The sequence below is a fragment of the Wolffia australiana genome, chromosome 1 (assembly GCF_029677425.1).
Source record: "Wolffia australiana isolate 7733 chromosome 1, ASM2967742v1".
In the NCBI taxonomy this organism is placed as follows: domain Eukaryota; kingdom Viridiplantae; phylum Streptophyta; class Magnoliopsida; order Alismatales; family Araceae; genus Wolffia; species Wolffia australiana.
Window position 1 is genome coordinate 21,700,921 of NC_135835.1, and position 19,080 is coordinate 21,720,000.

General features: G+C 40.3%; 1 protein-coding gene across 4 annotated transcripts in view; it reads right to left on the reverse strand.

Moving 5' to 3' along the window:
• Positions 1–17,211: 17,211 nt before the first annotated feature.
• The window catches only part of LOC144710706 (nuclear transcription factor Y subunit B-4-like), a 4,073-nt gene continuing 2,204 nt past the window's right edge, over positions 17,212–19,080 (reverse strand). The window contains exons 3-4 of one of the 4 annotated variants that reach the window (XR_013583386.1): positions 17,894–18,025; positions 17,212–17,403 (exon numbers count right to left, since the gene is read on the reverse strand). The gene's annotated coding sequence lies outside the window, so the exon portion shown is untranslated. The other 3 variants (XR_013583385.1, XM_078584550.1, XM_078584556.1) reach the window with 3 other exon arrangements.

A 19,080-nucleotide genomic window follows, 5' to 3' on the forward strand; every position in this document is an offset into this window, starting at 1 on the left:
CCTCGCTCACCTACCTAGCCCGAGCGCGGTGGCGAGATGAAACTATACTGCAAGCGATAATTAAATGAGCGACGGGAGAGTACGGCGTACCTCATCAGCGTGGCTCGTAGTGTAGGGAGTCGTTGATGGTTGGCAGTCAGAGAGGGTTTGATGAGGAGGCGCCGGAGAGGTCACTGCCGCAGCTCAACGAGCAATGTGATGCTAGAGCTCCAATAAAGGTCAGGGAGGGAAGGACTAGAGCCAAAGGCAGCGTCAGGGCTACTCAAGCCTCCCACCAAGTATGGCTTGCGCGTCTAGAGAGGGAAGAGCGCGACAAGGCCAGGGGGCGGGAGTGATCAGCAGCGTGAAGCACCACGGATCTGGCGTGAAGATCGCTGATGATACGGGGAATCGCCACGTCTCGAAGGGGCACTAGACCAAGGAGGTGGAGTCCCTGACGGACATTCCAGGTCGCACGGTCTGCGCGCGCGTCTTAGCCTGCAGCAGTAGGATGAATAAGGGCGAACACCAGGGAGGCGCACCGAAGGCCAAAGTGACTTTGTTGCTGGATTTAGGGGAGAAAGAATGGTCCATTAGGGGAGCCTTTATACAAATGGGCTCCCCCATTACAAAGTAGATGGGAAATTAAAATAAAGAAAAGGAAAGAAATAAAAGGGCACAATGGAAGGGTTCCAAATTGGCTAAGGATCCCTCCCTATATTGACAACGACAGGTGTAGAGACACGTCGTGGAGCGAAGAAAACGGGGCGATGAACACGAACAAACCACAAAGGATGACAAGAGACGATGAAAATCAAAAACGATAATCGAGCATTTCTTTCACCCGGTCTTCGATGATGATGGCAGGTGGTGTGAACGGCCTCGTTGACGATCCTTGATGGCGTGCGCCATCAATCTTCTTCCTCAGCCGTTGAGGCAAGTACACTAGTATCCTCATGAGTATCTTCACTATTACAAGAAGAGAGATACTTGACAATCAGTCGAGCATACTTCCCTAGCAAATGGTACATGGGATGGATGAACATCAAGTGATGAAAACAAAAAAGGGGTTGGGTCAGGTGGATGAGTTAAAAGGGGAGTCAAATGGGAAGGAGGGTGGGAGTTTAAGGGAGTATACATTATAGGACTAAGCGAGGAGGTTCGAGGGGAACAAGGAAATGCTAAGGGGGACAAGAAGGTTGGGGTGGAGGATATGAGGGCCTAATGATAGGGGCTAGTGGGAAACAAGGTGATGGAGGACGAGAATGTCTAAGGGGGGAGCGATTCAAAGTGTGTCTAGTGGAGAGGTATGCTTGACTATGTTGACCCTCCTCTTACTCGATGCATCCTCTAGTATCAAGCCCATCTAATGTGTCTGAAAGGGTATTTGATGTTAGTGTAGGGACCATACACTCTTCGCCCTTGCGTGATGGCAAGGCTAGAGGATGTACATCATTGGCCTGAGTGAGAGTTTTGGGATGCTTCATAGTGCTCTTCTTCACCCCTTGGTGATCAGGAGATGAGGATTGGATAGAAGTAGAGGCAACATGAGTCCAAACTAGATTGGGTGCGGCTGGTGGAGTGCTCATCTTTCATAGCGATATAAGACCTGATCAGGTGGTAGGTGTACCCTGATTAGGGTGATGGCATGTGCACTGTTCCTTGCCTCTATAATGTAATCATTGTAGGGCAAGGGGGGAGCCTTTTGTGATCAACTAGGTTGCCTCTATCAATGAATTGATAGATCAGCTCATCATCATTCCTAACTAGGATCATACCATGGTGAGGCTCCAAAAGGTTGATCTCTACACGAATGCATGCATATCTAGGGCGATTGAACAAATGTATGTATTTTTCAAACGTATATAAATGTTCCCACCATATTGGCCAATGACTCAAGGGCATTGGTGATGTAACACGATGGGACGGGATCGAACGGCTCTTGTCACACCATAGGGAAAGGGCAATAATATGTAATGCCTTCAAGAATAAATGATGCATTTATTTGAAAACTAACGAGAAATATGTCAAAACCTACTGACCCTATACGTTAGTCGAGGTAGTTGACATGAGGGGTCTTGGCAAGGGTCAAGCTCCCAATGACTCGGGTGATCAGATCGAAAGGCTGACGGGGTGGGGGACAATTACTGTGTGTGGGTCCGGACGAGGTGCAATATGTATATTGATGGCTATAAGTCCCTAACAAGTTAAAGTCCCTAACACGAATTAGATGGCTATTCCTATGGCTCAAAAACTCTTGGCAGCAGAGCAGACAAGGATGGCACTGAAAAATCTAAAAATATTGTAAAGAGGGGTAAGCAAATGTGACCTGTGAGCCAGAGCCCATATGTCGAGGTGCAAGCAGCTCATCAGCAAAAGAAATCATAGGATCTTGTCAGCCTTCAATAAATTGTGGATGTTCTGACTGGTTGGGTTGACGGGAACATCGCGCAGTGGGGACTGACTATGAGAACAACGTGGCAAAACAGACCACTCGGTGACCAAGGGGAAAGTAACCACGGGTGGCCAAGAGCCATTGGTGGCAACAGCCTTGGGCACTAATTTGGAATCAGGAGGAACCGACCCACATCTCACACAGAGAGAAACTGCAGGTCAAAAGCAACAGCCACGTTGACCTATATGGCAGCAGGAGGCTGCGTGTCATAGGAGTTCAAAATGAACGTCATCTAGGGCGTCGGCAGCTGACCAGCCTGCCATCGAGAAAACCATTGGTCGCAGACCAACTGGTGTCTTAGAGGGCCGGCGGATTGCCGACGAGTAGCCTTGGTTGACCTGGGGGTCGGGGCTGACAGCGTCTCAAGGGTGCCAATGGAGACAACTGATGTGAATGGCAAGGGTGACATCACGGCATTGGCCGGTGGCAGCATCGACAATGTAGTGGCTGAGTAAGTACCGACAAGCAAGAACGTCCAAAACGTAGGCGAATGGTCGTTCTAGTGGGGCAAAAGAAAAGGATAGTCGGAGACGCAGCCATGCCTAGAGACAACGATGGCAAAGGTCATAGCAGGCTGTAATGTGGCCACAAGGACTCACAGCGGCCACAGGTGGCAGTATAACAGGTGTAGGAGGTGGCGTTCACACTCTTAGGTGCAACCAGTGACAACATGCGATCCCGGTCAATGGAGGAAAAAGCTCTGATAGTGCGTGTGGGGAATACTCATGGTGCAAGTCCATAGTGGCTAGCGGCTATGATCAGTGACAGCCAGGTGGCAGCAATGACTGGCGACCACTTCAGCTTTAGGATTAACTTACAAAGCAAGAAAAAAAACTCCGGCTCTAGGAAGGGGAAAGGTGGAGACCCCAAGGTGCAACAATGTAGGGTTTCTTTTCTTTCTTCCAAAGAGACATCAAAATCAGCATGCAATCACCCTCCCCTTATATAATTGGGGTGTGGGGGGGTGGTGGGGGGGTAGGCTCCATAAAGACAAAGAAAATGACACATGCAAGAGATAAAGCTATGAAGTTGTCGCCAAACCTGATATCAAAAAATCAGGTTCTTCTTGTCGGCTAGAGCTCCACGACACGGCTTTTGACGAGCTTGGCTTGATCTTCCAGATGGTCCTCCATCAATTGGACATGAAAAAATGGGGTCGAGGGCTAGGGAGGCCAATCCACTCTTGGACATAATAAGGGCGTTGGTCACTTGAGCTACTTATCTTCTCAACTATCTAGTGACAGGTGTGCATGATGGATCCACTAATCATCCATGTAGTGCAGCTTAAAGCCTTTTGAAATCCTCCTCAAGCCCAAATCTGATAAAGATACTACAGTGGTTGCAGGCACCAATGACAACATGACCTATGAAATTTCTTAGGGGTAAGTATGTCATCGTGATGGCATTGATAAGAGGATGCTTGGTAGCAAAACATTCCACCAAGGTCAACTAGAAAGGTGGTGCCATATGTAACACCTCCTCTTTTGGTAATGAGACAAGTCTCATTCCATCAATTTCTGTATAACCCCACATTGGGATTGTGTTGACATATGTAGGGGGAAGCATGCTCCTCAGCAATCGATGGTTAGGGATCATATGTGGGTTACTAGCTACACGGGCCATCCATGATACCATTGAGGTTGAGATGGAAGTTCTAGCCATGCCCTGTATAGCGACGGGGATAGTATCAAAAGGAATGCTTGTAGTAGAGTCCAGAGGACTCTTAATCAAGCGTGTAATTATGTGACCTAGATCTTACTCGGGTGAATGATAGTGAGATACCTCAACCATGATGATATCAGCGAAAGCATTGGGGGTTGGGCATACTATCAAAGCTATCACATCCACATCTATATGTTTGATCATAGGTAAAGCAACCAAATGGATCATATCATTATTGACCCGATCAAGAAAATCTGCATTTCTGGATGGGGAGCTAGAATGTGTGGACCAATCAAGTCAGGAACAGTCAGACTAATACGGTCAAGATTGATCAAACACATTGAGTCAAAAGTGTTCAGAATGGCCTGGAGGAAGAAATCGATCAGGTCTTACATGATGAGGATGGGTGTAGCAATTGGATTTAGTATGTGTGAAGTTGTCCAATCTGGTTCATCTAGGTTTATTAGGTCAATCGGCTCTTAATCAACCCAATGAATCAGCTCTGTTTTGGCCTGGTTGATTGGCTCTATTTCAGCATTTAATGTTTTCAGGAGAGAGGTGTCCATTAGACCCATGTAAGAATGGCGTAAGATGTGGCCAAGTTGGTCAATCCAATGGCTATTAGACACGTCCCCACTAATATGGATGTTACGCATCCATTCGATGTGTCAGATACGTCAAATGGATATTGATGTGTCTCCTCAAGGACAAAATGGTTGATGGATATTATGTGGCCATCATGCCAATCACACTACCATGTATATTTAAGTTCTTTGAATAAAATATTTAGTTTCATTTTTATTCATGTAATGTTTATAATGAGCTCCATGAATACGTGCAATGACTTAGTGAATTGTGATGAGATCATAATATAGTGATCACTAGTTTTTAAGCATGTATTCTAAATATTCCTATTCGATGGATAGTCGAGACGAACATCAAATTATCCAGACAGAATAGAACTAGCTGATCCTACTTATACGACAAGTATAGCAAATCCTGTGGCTATTAGTGTGGCGACACTAAGGACAGATAGTGATCCACTAACCTGAGACACCAAGGACATCTCATGAGTGGATGACTACGTTTTGACTATGACTTATGATTCTAGTCATGGGATTCAAATAAGTTATAGACCGGATGTAGTAAGAAGCTTACGGAGATGATTGAGCGGTTAAGATAGGATCATTTGCCCTCAGTATAAGAGGAGATTGACTCAAGGAAGACAATGCATAAAAATTCCTGACCAGGGTAGTGAGGATATTGGACAAGACATTCTCCAATGATCCCTGTTAGGGATCAGTACTAATCAAATGATGGATTAGGGTTTGACGATAAACCATACCCTAAGTCCTTCAAGAGTCTCGCACGGATGATGGATTATACATATATAGTAACCGATGACAGTAAAGGCTTCATAAGAGAGTTAGAGACTATTAGGTATCTTCTAGAGCATGAGGTGTAGCTTGGCACCCCATGGGCTGGAAACTTAACGTCTCGATTGGGTTGAATCGATCCTTATTTAATTAATCTATATGTTGATATAGTTGATTAATAAGGTTGGTTAATAAATGTTATTTTACCTGTAAAGTTATTAACTAGAATGTCACACCCATAGGGACATAAGGGCACTGGTGGATATATTTTACTTTGTAGGGTTTTTGAGAAAAAAATAAAGTAAAATATAAAGAGGAAAAGGGGTCTCATTTTAAGCACCCATGCAAGCCTGATTTGAGAGCCCCTCCCTTTCTGCACTCTCTTCTCCACTCATCCAAGGAAGAGTGTCTTCATGATGAGTAGATCTTCTAGATTTTCAAGAAGAATCAAAGAAGAAAACGTGAAGATCCAAGCGTCGAGTGATCGCGTGGATACTTCTAGAGGCCGGACGTGTGAACAGCTTCACAGCAATCTCAGAGCGGCAAAGTCAAGGGTGTCACGAGTTCCCCAGAAAGGTACATTCAATGTTTCTTTTTCAAGATAATTGTCCATCAATTGATACACTTCGGCATCCATGGAAACGTGTTTTCCATGGACGAACCAAGGCACCGAACCAAACAATGGCTGGGCGATCTGATGTACAATGTGGTTGATATCGTAGAAAGCTTACGATGGATGTTGGCCAGTATTGCAGCCTGCATTGAATTATGGGCTGTGATGAACAACTTCAACGATGAACTTAAGTGTTTAAAATCAAATCAAAGTGGGAAATCAAGTAAAAAATAAAATTTATAAAATTTACCTCAGATCTTTAATTTACCCAGACATGAGCTCTATTGATCTGTTGGCAAAATTCGTGAGAGAAAAATTCTAAATCTTTAATATCCCCAAATAAGAGTAATAATCATCCGATTACTACATTTTTGGAGCTGAAGTGAAGCGATAAGTGCGCTACTGATAAGCCTAAAATTGATGTGTAATTACATTGTTGTTTGGGCTTTTAGACTTATGCAATAAAATTTATAATAACCCTTATTGCTTAGTGTCTCCTTGTGGTTCAACGAGACACTAAGCAATAATTTTTATCCAATTTTAAATCAATTAATACAAGAATGAATTAATTTTGCATTTAATAGACCTTAATTATGTTTAATTATGTTTATAATTAATCAAAATTAAGTAGAAACTTAATTTTGATTTTAATATTTTTGGTCAAGACAATTGGATAGGATAATTTTGATTATAGGATCAGATTAATTCTGATTACCACATACCCAAAAAAAATAAATTTTATAAGACAACTTTTATATATTTAAAATTGGTAATTAATAAGCGCGAAAGGGGTTTTTCAAATTGGACTTTAAGATGGACAATTTTTTTATGAAATTTTAGATTTAGGTATTTTCTATGTTTAATTGAATTTATAAAAAATCAATTTTGAAATCTAGAGAGAGAAAATGTGATGGAGGACCATCTCGAGGACGACGCCACGATGACGAAGAACCATCTCGAGGATGACGCGACGGGATGTCGTCAGCCACGCCGAGCAGCTCGCGCCGACGCTCGCCACCCGGGGTTTAAGTACCCCGCGTAAGAACTTTTATCTTTTTACTTATGCTCATTTTCATGTGTGTTTGTATTTTTGGATTCGTGGACTGGGCCAATGTTGTTGGGCCCCGTCCTCGTCATTTTTACTTTTTATGTTTGTATTTTGAATTTGTAAGGGAGGCCGAACCACGTCTCGCGACGGTTCGTCCTCTCCCACGTTCACTTGGCGCCCATCCTCACTATATAAGGGGATGGCATGCCCAAGGAACACCTTGGAGTCATTGTTGAAAAGTTTATTCACAATTCGTCTCCCCCCCTATCGTAGAGAGTAGTGTAGGGGGTTTGGCTAGCCCCACCCCACGTGGGGATCCCTCCGTGGGTGGAGCCCACGTCTCTCCCGTCGGGATCACTCCGAGGGACGTGTTAAAGCGCCGCCGAGATCACTCCGGTGCGAGGAAAGAGTTTCAAGAAGTCGCCGCCATCAAGAATCGAAAGAGGCCTTCGTCGAGATTACTCCGGGGGTCTTGGGAGATTCAAGAAGCGTCGCCGACACGTCATCAACCTCTCCGCCGAGGGAGCACACCCCAGATCCATCAAGAACTCCTCTTTCTTGGAGGGTTCTTGATTGTTACAGTTCAAGAAAGCCATTTCTTGGTACCTTTTTCCACCCTTCCACCATTTCTTGCTCGCCCACCCCCTTTCCCCATCGTTTCTTGATTCCCAACCGCCTCGTCTTGCCTTTCTTGATCGCCCACCCCTTTCCCCATCGTTTCTTGATTCGCACCCGCCTCGTCTTGCCTTTCTTGATCGCCTACCCTCCTTTCTCCCATCGTTTCTTGATTCCCAACCGCCTCGTCTTGCCTTTCTTGATCGCCCACCCTCCTTTCCCCATCGTTTCTTGATCCCCAACCGCATCCTCTTGTCTTTCTTGATCGCCCACTTTCTTTCCCCTTGATTTCTTGATTTCTTGAATTCTTGATTTCATGATTTCTTGATTTCTTGATCTCACCATATCTCCTTGATTCCCTTCGTTCTCCCCTTCGCCTCATCTTTCTTGATTTCTTGATTCCCACCTCTACGCCATAACCGATTACTTGGTTTTCTGCCCCACCCCCACGACTATTCCCACGATACTTGGTTCGCTGTCTTGCCCGCCCACACGACTACGCCATGCGCCAGCCAAGCGCGCGCCTTGTACGTCCTCTGCTCCGACTTTTGTTGCACGCCACCCGTGGACTCAGCTCTCTGCTGGTAGTTACCACCGCACCGTCCGCACCCGATTTTGTCCTCGCCAACAACACTCGTCCGCACGACCCGACACTAAGCATCCGCTCGACGACTTGGACGCCTTGGACTAAGCGATACAAAGGTCAGTCTCGTCTCCCCTCTATAAACTCCAGTATTATTATCTTCGACAGTCTCGTCTTCCCCTATCGCGTCCGCTACCGTGATATTCTCGAACATCATCGGATAGGACTAGCCACCTGGTCGGGCATCGGGATTCTTGGGGTAGACGGACTGTCATCCGACTTGGACGCCGAACGCCCAGGGCTGTTAGATGCCCTCACTTAGTAGACGCCTAGTAGGTCCAGCGGTCATTGGGGTTTGATCTTAGGTTCACTGCTCTCATTGATCGGCACGCCGACGCCGTCGCTATCCGTCAAGTCCTTATCTGCTCATTCGTATTTTCTCATCATTCGGCTTACATCCCATACATTCGCATCATAACCCTGTGACGTGAAACGCGCCGATCGATCCCGGCCATCGTCGTTTCACATCAAAATGGGAGATCTAACCTAGAGAGAGAAAGTAGAAGAATGAAGGGAAAAAGTGAAATTTGACCCTAATCTAAAAATCTAAAAATGGAGAAATGATCCGCATCAATTTAGAACTAAAGATTAAAAAAATCAGAGTGATCTACATCACACGCGCGTGCACGCGCTCGCATACACTCGCGCCTCCGGGCGCGCTTTATGATCTTAAATCAAAATGCAATGCTAATTTCATTTCAAAACAACTTCAAGGCCATCTACATTTCGCCCATGCTATGGCATTTTAGAATCTTTCAAGAAAAAATTTAAAATACAAATTAGAGACTTACAACTTTCAACGATGAATCAGGATCTCTCGACTTCCAAAGCAACTCCTGTGTCCTTCCTCGCCAAATCCTTGGGGAGATCTTCAAAAAGTAAATTTCACCTTCTTCCTGATCTCTATTTAAAAATCCAACCTTAAGGATCGTAGAGGGGAAAAAGACAAACATGCCCTCAAAATTTCAGCTCAATCGGACAGCTAGATCTCAAGACATCGCCGTTTTACTGCATTTAATCTCAACCGTTGGATCATTTGATTATTTTAAAACAACGGCTTTTTCTTATTGGCTGACACTTCTTTTCCTTGTTTTCTCTGTCCTTGGATCTTGTTCTGAGACGTCGTTGCACGCTTCCACAGGCCGCAATGATCACTATATGATAAAGACAAAAATGCACTTTTGGGGTGGTTAAAATCATGCCACGTCGCCCTCTTAGTGCCCTTTTGAATAAAAAATCATAAAGAGGTAAGGTCACTGCCATTTATTAATATACGTCATGTCAATTTCTGCGTGCATTTAATGCACGCAGCGAATCAAGTGCGTGTGTATTAAAAAGGAAATCCTTTATTAATATAAATGCACGTGTGTCGATAGCTGCATGCAATCAATGCATGCGGCTACCAACTGAGCGTACAAGGAATAATCATACGTCATAAATTCACACCGAGATTGATTCTCCGCATCCATTTATTGCACGAAAATAATCAATAAAAAATGCATACATTTTCCTTCGTTGCACGTGCCAGGTAATCAATTCCGCTAAATGATTTGCTCATTATGGCATCGCGCATTGCGATGCCATTATGAGCCAATAACGCGCTCAGTCGACGCATCCAATCATTCGCCCAATTTTTTGGGCGAGTGACGTGGATGCCACGAAAATTTAAAAGAAAAAATCATTTTAAATGCTAAATAAATCATTAAAAATATTCTTTTACTTCTAAAATTCATTTCCTGGCTGAATAATGGTCAGAAAATTATAAAAAAATATGGAAAAAATCCATAAAATTAGTAAAACCTTTACCAACCTTCAGCCAGGTATTTTATTTCCTGTAAAAAATTATTTATACAATACAAAGAGATTAAATATCATGTAAAAAAAATACTAAAAATTAGAAACAATAATAAAATCAAAGTGTATGTCATTTATCTCCATTTATATATGATAACATGCAAATGTGGCCATTAAAACACATAAATGTACTGAAATATTCATCGATTAAACATTATATTTTTCAAGTTATCAGCTACGAATACAATAAAACTTCTTGAAGCATGGTTAGAGGTCAGATGAAAAAGGTTACGACCCAAAAACTGAAAGTCAGAGAAGAGATAAGCTCTGCCCAAGGAGAAAGAAAATTTCTTCTTTGAGCATGTGGTTATATGATTCTTAGTACCATTTTCTATTTGGTCCTTTTGAATTCCATATTGATACCTCCAATATTATCTATCCATTGAGAATAATTGGTTCTAGACATTTCTTATGTACCCATAGGTATTATATTGGATTTGAATCATATTTTGGATCACACTATATTTATTGACTTCCTCCATTATGTTGTCATTAGCAAATCCTACTATGTTGAGTTTTGGATCTTGCAAATAATTCCTGTGGTAGATTCAGAACAGCTTTTTTTCTGATCCTTAGATAAAAAGATTTATTATTTTCGTAAAAAGAGGAGGCAGAACTAATAAACATTGCTTTCGCAACTCATCCCTGGACTTGAATGCCTTATTCAATATTTCTTTTATCCAACCCCGCACTTTATGCAACGGGAAAATCCTCTACAATACATCAAACCTGTCTCTGTTATTGATAGAGAAAATAGATCTGCAATTCAAATTCTCCCTTTTGATTCAAAATTGTGGTATAACTTATATCCCCCATTATTCCGGTCATCGAATAGGTGAAATAGATACAAAAATTGACTTTTTGTTCTAGAATAAAATCTTATTGGAACTGTTCATTCTCGGTTCATCCTTTGGTACTTCCATATCACATCTTGGAACTGATGAAATAGGATCAATTAAGATGTTGTTTGTAAATAAGCAATTATATTTAATCTCAGAACCATTTCTTTATTTTCTGATTGCCAAGAAGGACAAAATAAACATCATGTTTTTTAGAATCAAATGTCTGATTTCTTGTGAACCTCTTAGTAGGATTCAAAGCCAGTGAATTTCAGACCATTTGTCACAAAAAATGAAGAACTAATTTTTTAGGAACCTTAAGAAAAGTTTTGATTTACAAATAACATATAATTATGTATCAGATTCTTACATTTCATGACTACTCAGGATATTGAGGAAGATCCAGAAAAACATTTCAGGAATCAATATGCTTCTATTTCTCTTTGTTCCATTTGATAAAGGAAAGATCCCAAAGAATCGGTCTTTCTTTTATTTATGAGTCTCTGTTTGTTTGATTAGTTTGTGATATTCTGAATCTTCATTTATAATGGAATCAAAACAATCTCTAAATTGAGCACAAAATATTTTTAATTGCCTAAAGTCTGTTACGTGAATGAAAATAGATCATGTGGAATCATATTAAATATTTGACGATACATTCCTGGTCAAGTAAGTACAACATAGAGAAGAACCCCCACAATACGTGGATATTGGGAATCAACAGTTGAAACCTTTCCTATTGGCAACAGATTTATCTGTCTGAAAAAGGATACTGGCTTTCTATTATCCATTTGTTTTTGTCCAAATAAAAAGGGTATGTGCTTTGTTTCAGAAATACACAATCATTTGCACGTGGGATAATTCAACATTGAGAAAGAAATGAGCAGGCCCAAGGCCACATACAATAAAATTTCTCTGAAGATTTTGTAATAAATTTTCAATAAACTATAAAAAATTGTTTTTTCCCAATCTAGTTCAAAAATAAAGAATCATAAATATTTTTTAACAAATAAATCTACTATTTTTAAGATCAATTTATATGAGCTTGATTAAGTCCATCGATTCATTTCTTTAAATGACATATGTGACCAGGATAATTAAAATTTATAAACAGGTGGCATTTCCATGTAGGTATGTTCAACATATTAGTTTTCTTTTGACTGCTGATGGAAAATAAACCAAGCAATTGAGCTTTTGTATGATTGAATTTTTAGAATATCAAGGGTCACAGGAAAATGGTTATTTTGGAATTGGAAAATTATAGTCGAAGTCCATGGACTTTTGAGATTTTTCACTTGTTATATGACAACACCCTAAATTCAGTTTTCAATTCAAGTAATAAGTACAATTTTATGCATTTAAAGAGTTTAAAATAGGTTTGTTATCATATATTTACATGTTAATTATTGCTTCGAAGGAATTTCTAATTATTTTCTAATTTTATGTTATTTTATGAATTTTATGGAATTTATTTAATCTTTGAATAATTTCAGTTAAATGGAAATGTCAGCTTAAAAATTAATTTTAATTCATATGGGGACGAATTACAGAATTTTCTAGCTTTCTCTAGAATTTATAGTATTTTTTGGGAATTTATTCAAGGAAGAAATTAATTCTTAAATAGAAAAGGATATATTTATAAGGAAAATAAGCGTTTTAAATCAATTTTTAATGTTGGAGGAGTTTTTCTTATATTTATGTTGTAATTCTGCCCTTAAAACAGCGCTCGCCCACCCATTTCAGGCGAAAAGATCCCACTAAAGTAGTTGTAGGGTTTTTTATGAAATTAATCAGGATTTTTAATGTTTTTTAAGGAAAATATGGAAGAGAGAGAAAGTATAAGGGCATATATATAAATATGTTTTGGGCGGCATCCGTTTATGCGTGCCCATTTAATCAGAGAATTTTGTGCAAAATTAGGGGAAATTCTCTCTGGGCGTTAAGTTCAACTCCCGTGCGGGGCATACAAAGCGCATGCACGGAGGTGATGTGATGCCCTATGATTGGGTGAAACTTAAAAGGTGCACAGGTATGTGCAAATCGCTATGGATTTTGTCTATCTTTAATTGTTTTTTTCTTATTTCAGCTAAGGGGTACGTGGCACACCAAGAAAGAACCTGCCATTTTGATTCTAAAAAATTGCAGCCAATGAGAGTTTGACACATGATTGCATGTAAGGAAAAAAATCAAATAAATAAATGAATATTGATCCAAGGGCTATGATTGATCAAAATTCATTTATTAATAACTTTTGATCCTAAAGTCTGATTGAGGTCCAAGTTTTATGGATTTGCTCGTCTCGACCTCTTCTTTCTATCTATATGGTTGAATCATTTAAATCAAGCCTACATTTATGGATAAAAATAGTAATTTTAACTATTTAACGTAAGTATAAAAGCATAATTTTCAAATGAGGAGGTGATTCTAGAAGGGGCTCTATCACCGCTGTAAGACAGAGAGGAGCACCAGCCTGGATCAACCTTGTATGGTATTTTTTGCTTCATTGTGCTTAATTTTTTAGTGTGATCTGGATTAAGTGTTAGTGAAACTTTTGATTATTCTTCTTGATGTTGGGCTGAACTTCTAAATCATTATACTTGAGCAGAATGTGCAAGTCCTGACTAGGATCAAGAGGAGTGAGCATTGAGTTGATCTAACAAATTAATAACAAGAAAAAAATTATAAAAAAATTTAAATTCTAGGAAGATTAGGGTGTATTTATGATCTAGTAAGTGAATTTGGCTTCCAAATCCCTTCTTATCCTCTCTTATTGACCCCTTTAATCCTTTTTTAATGGGTCAAAGAATTCAATCTAGAGCTCCTCATTTCTTCTATTCTTCCCATTTCTTCTACCCCCCCTTTCTAAACTCTTCATCTAATTAGGGTGATTTGATCTTCATTGAAGATTAAATTAACTCTAATTTGGGTCAAATTATTCAAGCAGATCACCAATTGAATTCTTTACTGGATTCCCTTGGATGATACTCATACTTATCACTACACATCTTAAGTTAGGGTTTTATAAATGTTATGGTAGAAGCTAAAATCAACAATGATAAGGGATAATAAAATTGCATAATTCACCCCCGATTTTTGGCTTATGAGTATAAATAGGGTAAGGCACTGAAAAATTTTATCCATGCCAGACTTGTTCTGCTGGCTCATTCTTCTTCTCCCTTCTCCCCTTTGCTTCTTTCTATTCCCAATATGTTCGAGATGGCCCAATGACAACAATGGAATGATAATGAGGATCATCAAGATGGAGGAGATTGAATGTTCCAGGGATTTGGTGGATACACCTAAAGGTGTGATACACTTAGAACTCAACTGATCTAACTTGAGGAAGCAACAAATCACAGATTTGATGTGCACACACATGATTGGGTAATCTATTTTAGCATGCCATGTTGACTTTGTTACTTGTTTTTTTAATGAAAACACTGATCAATTTTCATCTCAATCAATGCCATCAAACCTAAAAGTATAGATAGACATAATACATGCACAAAAAATATGATAAGTGATGATAAAGAGATGTATATTGGCCTTAAAAGGCATTTACCTCTAGTAACAATGTTGCACGGCTTCTGGAACTATAGATTTGAAATTTCAACTTTGAAGCAATATGTAATGCAAATGAAAGATCATGCAATCATTTTCACATTTGTTAATATATAAATGAAATACACTTATGACAACATCACAAAAAATATCTCTTGGAAAATATAAATATAAATCGAAATCATCCACCAAAACGTTAAATCATATTTAGCATAGTGTACCATTTTCATGATTATTTAGAAAACTAAAATAGCCACATCTTTTCATGTACTCTATTTCATGTAAATCATGAAAAAAAGTTTGATGTCTTTAGTATAAACATTTTTAATATTATGAGCTTTCTAAACTATTTCAAAATGAAAAATATACAGTTGAAAGACAATGTTTTATATTTTTAGGCACTAGATAATCTTTATATCTAGTGATTTCCACTGTGGTTTAGATTTCAATTTCCAAACCCACTTACACGGACAGTATGAAAGTTGTCACTTCTGTGGACTAAATGATATGCTCAAGGTAAGAGTTAAATTACATCGTTGTGGATTTGAGTTCATAAATGATAATTTAAAAACCTTTAATCATAAGATAATTTCAGAATTTAGTGATGAGCAAGGGTTATTTTGCATAACTGATATTCGTGTTTTAATAGCTTTTAAATGATGATTCAAGAGGGATCAAATGAGATACATATAAAATAGGATATTGTAATGTGATGAATACAATGTGGTGAGAGGGTGATAACAATTATTTAAGAAGGATGATATGGATAATAATATGATATCCATAATAATGGAAAGATCAAATGAAAATCAGAGAGTGAGATAAATAAAGACGCAAAGAGATGATGGATGTGCAAGATGAATAACAAGATTGGATGATGAAATAGGTGAATGGATATGAGTGGATGTGGATTGACGATGGTGAAATATAATGGTGAAGAAGAAGTGATACTGATCTGACTTAATGGATGTGATGGAAGAATGAATAGGTGCTTGTGAGGTGGAGAAGATGATCATGTACTAAACGATTGGTTTTTATACAAGTTGAAGGTAACAAGATGGATATCAAGGTCAAGATTGGAGCAGAAGGAGAGATGATGGAAGACAGTGATGGTAATGAGATGATTAAAATAAGGACATAGATCTAAATTAACAGATGTGAAAGAGAGAAACTAATATCAGACAAAGGATAACCTTAGATCCATATGCTCCATCGATAGCAAGGCATTTTTCTGATGCATATCAGCTTCCCTACTTCTCTATTGACCTTCTCCAAGCACTCAATGATGCAGGATGATTAGGACTGACAAGGATAGGATAGGCTAACTCAACTAGGGATGGATAAAACAGACCACAAATCAACACGATTGATTTTGAAATTTAAATCCGGTGAAAATGTTGATGGTGCAGCCCCTTTCCACGGTCGAGGGCGGGAGGACTGTCTTACAACCACCGAGGTGAAAACAAAGCTCCAAATACAATATCTCGAACGTTCGATCACGAGAAGATTCAAACCTATTCAACTAAGTTCGATGGTGGTGGAAAAACAAATGAGAAATACTGGATGAGAAACACCGACACCCAAGAGGGAAGAGTGTACCTTTGGCACAAGAGTAGTGAGAAAAGGTGATGCATGACATTCTTGACGCGTTGTTGGTGGGGCAAGTGACGTGCGCTTTGACAGGGTGTCGTGGATCCAACTGCATGATCAGTTGGGGGGGATCAAGGGGGGAGTCGCCCCTTTGCGGGTTTCGGGGCAGCGCCCCAAAACCTAAACGATAAACGAGGCACGTTGTTGCAAGACGTAGGATCTGAAGCATGCAGTGGTCGTGCGTGCGGGAAAACGCATGCGGTTGTGTGTGTGGCAGCCGCGGGCGGCCGTGCGCTCGGCGGGCATGGACGGCCGTGCGCACGGTGGGGCTGGCCGTGCACGCGGCGGGTGCGGCCGGCTGTCTGTGCAACAAGCGCGGGCAGCAGTGCATGTGACGGGTATAGGCGGGTCCACGCGGCCGTGCGTGGGGCAGACGGGGTGGCCATGCGCGCGGCGGGCAGTTGCGACATGCGGTTGGAGGCGTCAGCGTGCAGGTGAAGAAGCAGGTAGGGAGGCCTCCTCTCGACAGCAGTAGCGATGGCGAAATGCGGCAGCAGCGGTGGCAGTCAGAGGCTAGGGCAAAATTCTCTTAGAAGAAGAAAACTTCAATTCCAAAATAAAATCACCAAGGAGTCCATTACAGCATTGGCCTTTGTATGGGCCTTGGAGGAAAGAGAAAACATAAAATAACTGAAAAATTCAAATCTAATTTTAAATGGCGCTCAGATCCCAATTCTGACATTGATGTTGGTGACGTGTCATGACACAGGACGTCTCGTGCGGTAGTGGTGGCATGCCCGGTGATAGTGTGTGGTTGGGTGCGCCATCACTCTAGATACCAAAAACACTCTTCATGGACCTTCAATACTTTGCTTTCTTTCATTCTACCTCTTTAGGAGGAAGTGATTTTGATGATACTTTTTTACAAAAGCTGAGGCTCTATTTATAGATCCAACCATATGGACGGAAAGAGGCAGAAAAATAAAGCTATGCTCAAAATTTCAGCCCAAAACTTGTATGCAGTCATTGTCAGCCTAGGTGCCAGATATTTTCTCAGTTTGGTCATGGAGCCAAATAGTTTCATGAACAATATGCACGAGATAACTGAGGATGGAGGCAACCTGGACAACACAAAATATTTCATCCTCCAAAGGTACTAGACGCCTACCTGGCAAATACAAGTTCATTTGTCAACGACGCATTGTACACAGATAGTGGTGCTACATATCATGCAACAAAAGATAGAAGTATATTCAATCTTCCAACCAACTACCAAGACAATGACCGTCTACATCTTGGTAACAGAACAGGCTTGAAAATTATCTTCATTGGTACATCAAAACTTAAACTGATGATATTTTTTTAAAAGACATAAAACATTTCCCCAAAACTACTAAAAAATATGATTAATTGATAGATTGAATGCATATAATGATATTTTTGTGTAATGTATGCTAAAATCTATGTTGTTAAGGACAAAAATATTGATTAGAGATGGGATAGTCTATGTATGACAATACTCACACATTCCATTTGTATTTATTGTAGAAAGTGTTGGGTGGTATGCCTTGGTTCAACCATGAAAATAGGTTTTTCCATGGATGAGCAAGCGTTAATTGATTCTCAGTTGATCTATGAAATTGATATATCACATGTACCTTATGGGAAGCTTGCTCCACCCTTGACTTGCCCACTTTGAGATTTTTCTGAAGCCATCACATGTCTGTCCTCTAGAAGTATCCGCGTGATCATGTTGCTCTTGGATCTCCCCCTCTTCTTCTTCAACTCTCCTTAAAAATCTTAAAAATCTTTGGTTGAGTAGAGAAGAGGGAAGAGTATAGAACATGGAGCTCTCAATGTTTTATAGCCTGGGTGCTTGAAATGAGTGCCCTTCCCTAATTATATTTTACTTAAGTTTTTCTCAAAAAGTCCCATTAAGTAAAATATATTCACCAATGCCCTTATTATCTTGCGCGTGTGACCCTCTTGGCCAATGTATTATTCTAGTAAATAACTTTAGAGTCCCAATAATAATTATGGACCATAAATATTTCAACATATAGATTAATTAAGTATCGATTTAACCCTATCAATAGGTTAAATTTCCAGCCTGTGGGGTGCCAAGCTACACATTGTGCTCTAGAAGATATCGAGTAATTTTTGAACTCTCTCATGGAACTTGTACCATCATCGGTTATTGTATATGTGTAATTCATCAATTGCGCGAGACTCTTGAATGATTTAGGGCATGGTTGATCGTCAAACCCTAATCCACCATTCAATTAGTACTAATCTGTAAAGGGAATCATTGGAGAACACCTTCTCCAATATCCTCACTTCCCTAGCCAAGGATTTGCTGCATCATCTTCCTTGAATCAATCTCCTCTTATATTAAGGGTGGATGATACAGTCTTAACCACTCAATCATCTCCATGACCCGAGCAAGTAATTCCAAGTGGAGACGCTTCATCGGACAATTCGACGAGTAACTCCTGGCAAAAGATTGGGTTGATTTGGAATCCCTCAGACAGAAATTACATTATCTCCCGATGCGATGAATATTTACTTGGCCACAATTTTGGGAAAATCAGCGAAAAATACTCTTAATGGGCATGACACTCGGTTTTATATCTTCAGATTTTCTCCCTTAGAGCATTCGCTTGGCAAGAAGAACAATCAAAACTAATTGTTAAGGAGTTCAACTCGTCAGATTCTTCAACGGCTGACAGGTTCTTGAGCAAATTGTAGACTGGCAATGATTGAACATAAACCCACACATACTCCTTATGCGATTTGTGGCAAGGATTCTGTATAAGTTTAAGGGTATTCCCTCTGCAATTCGTTG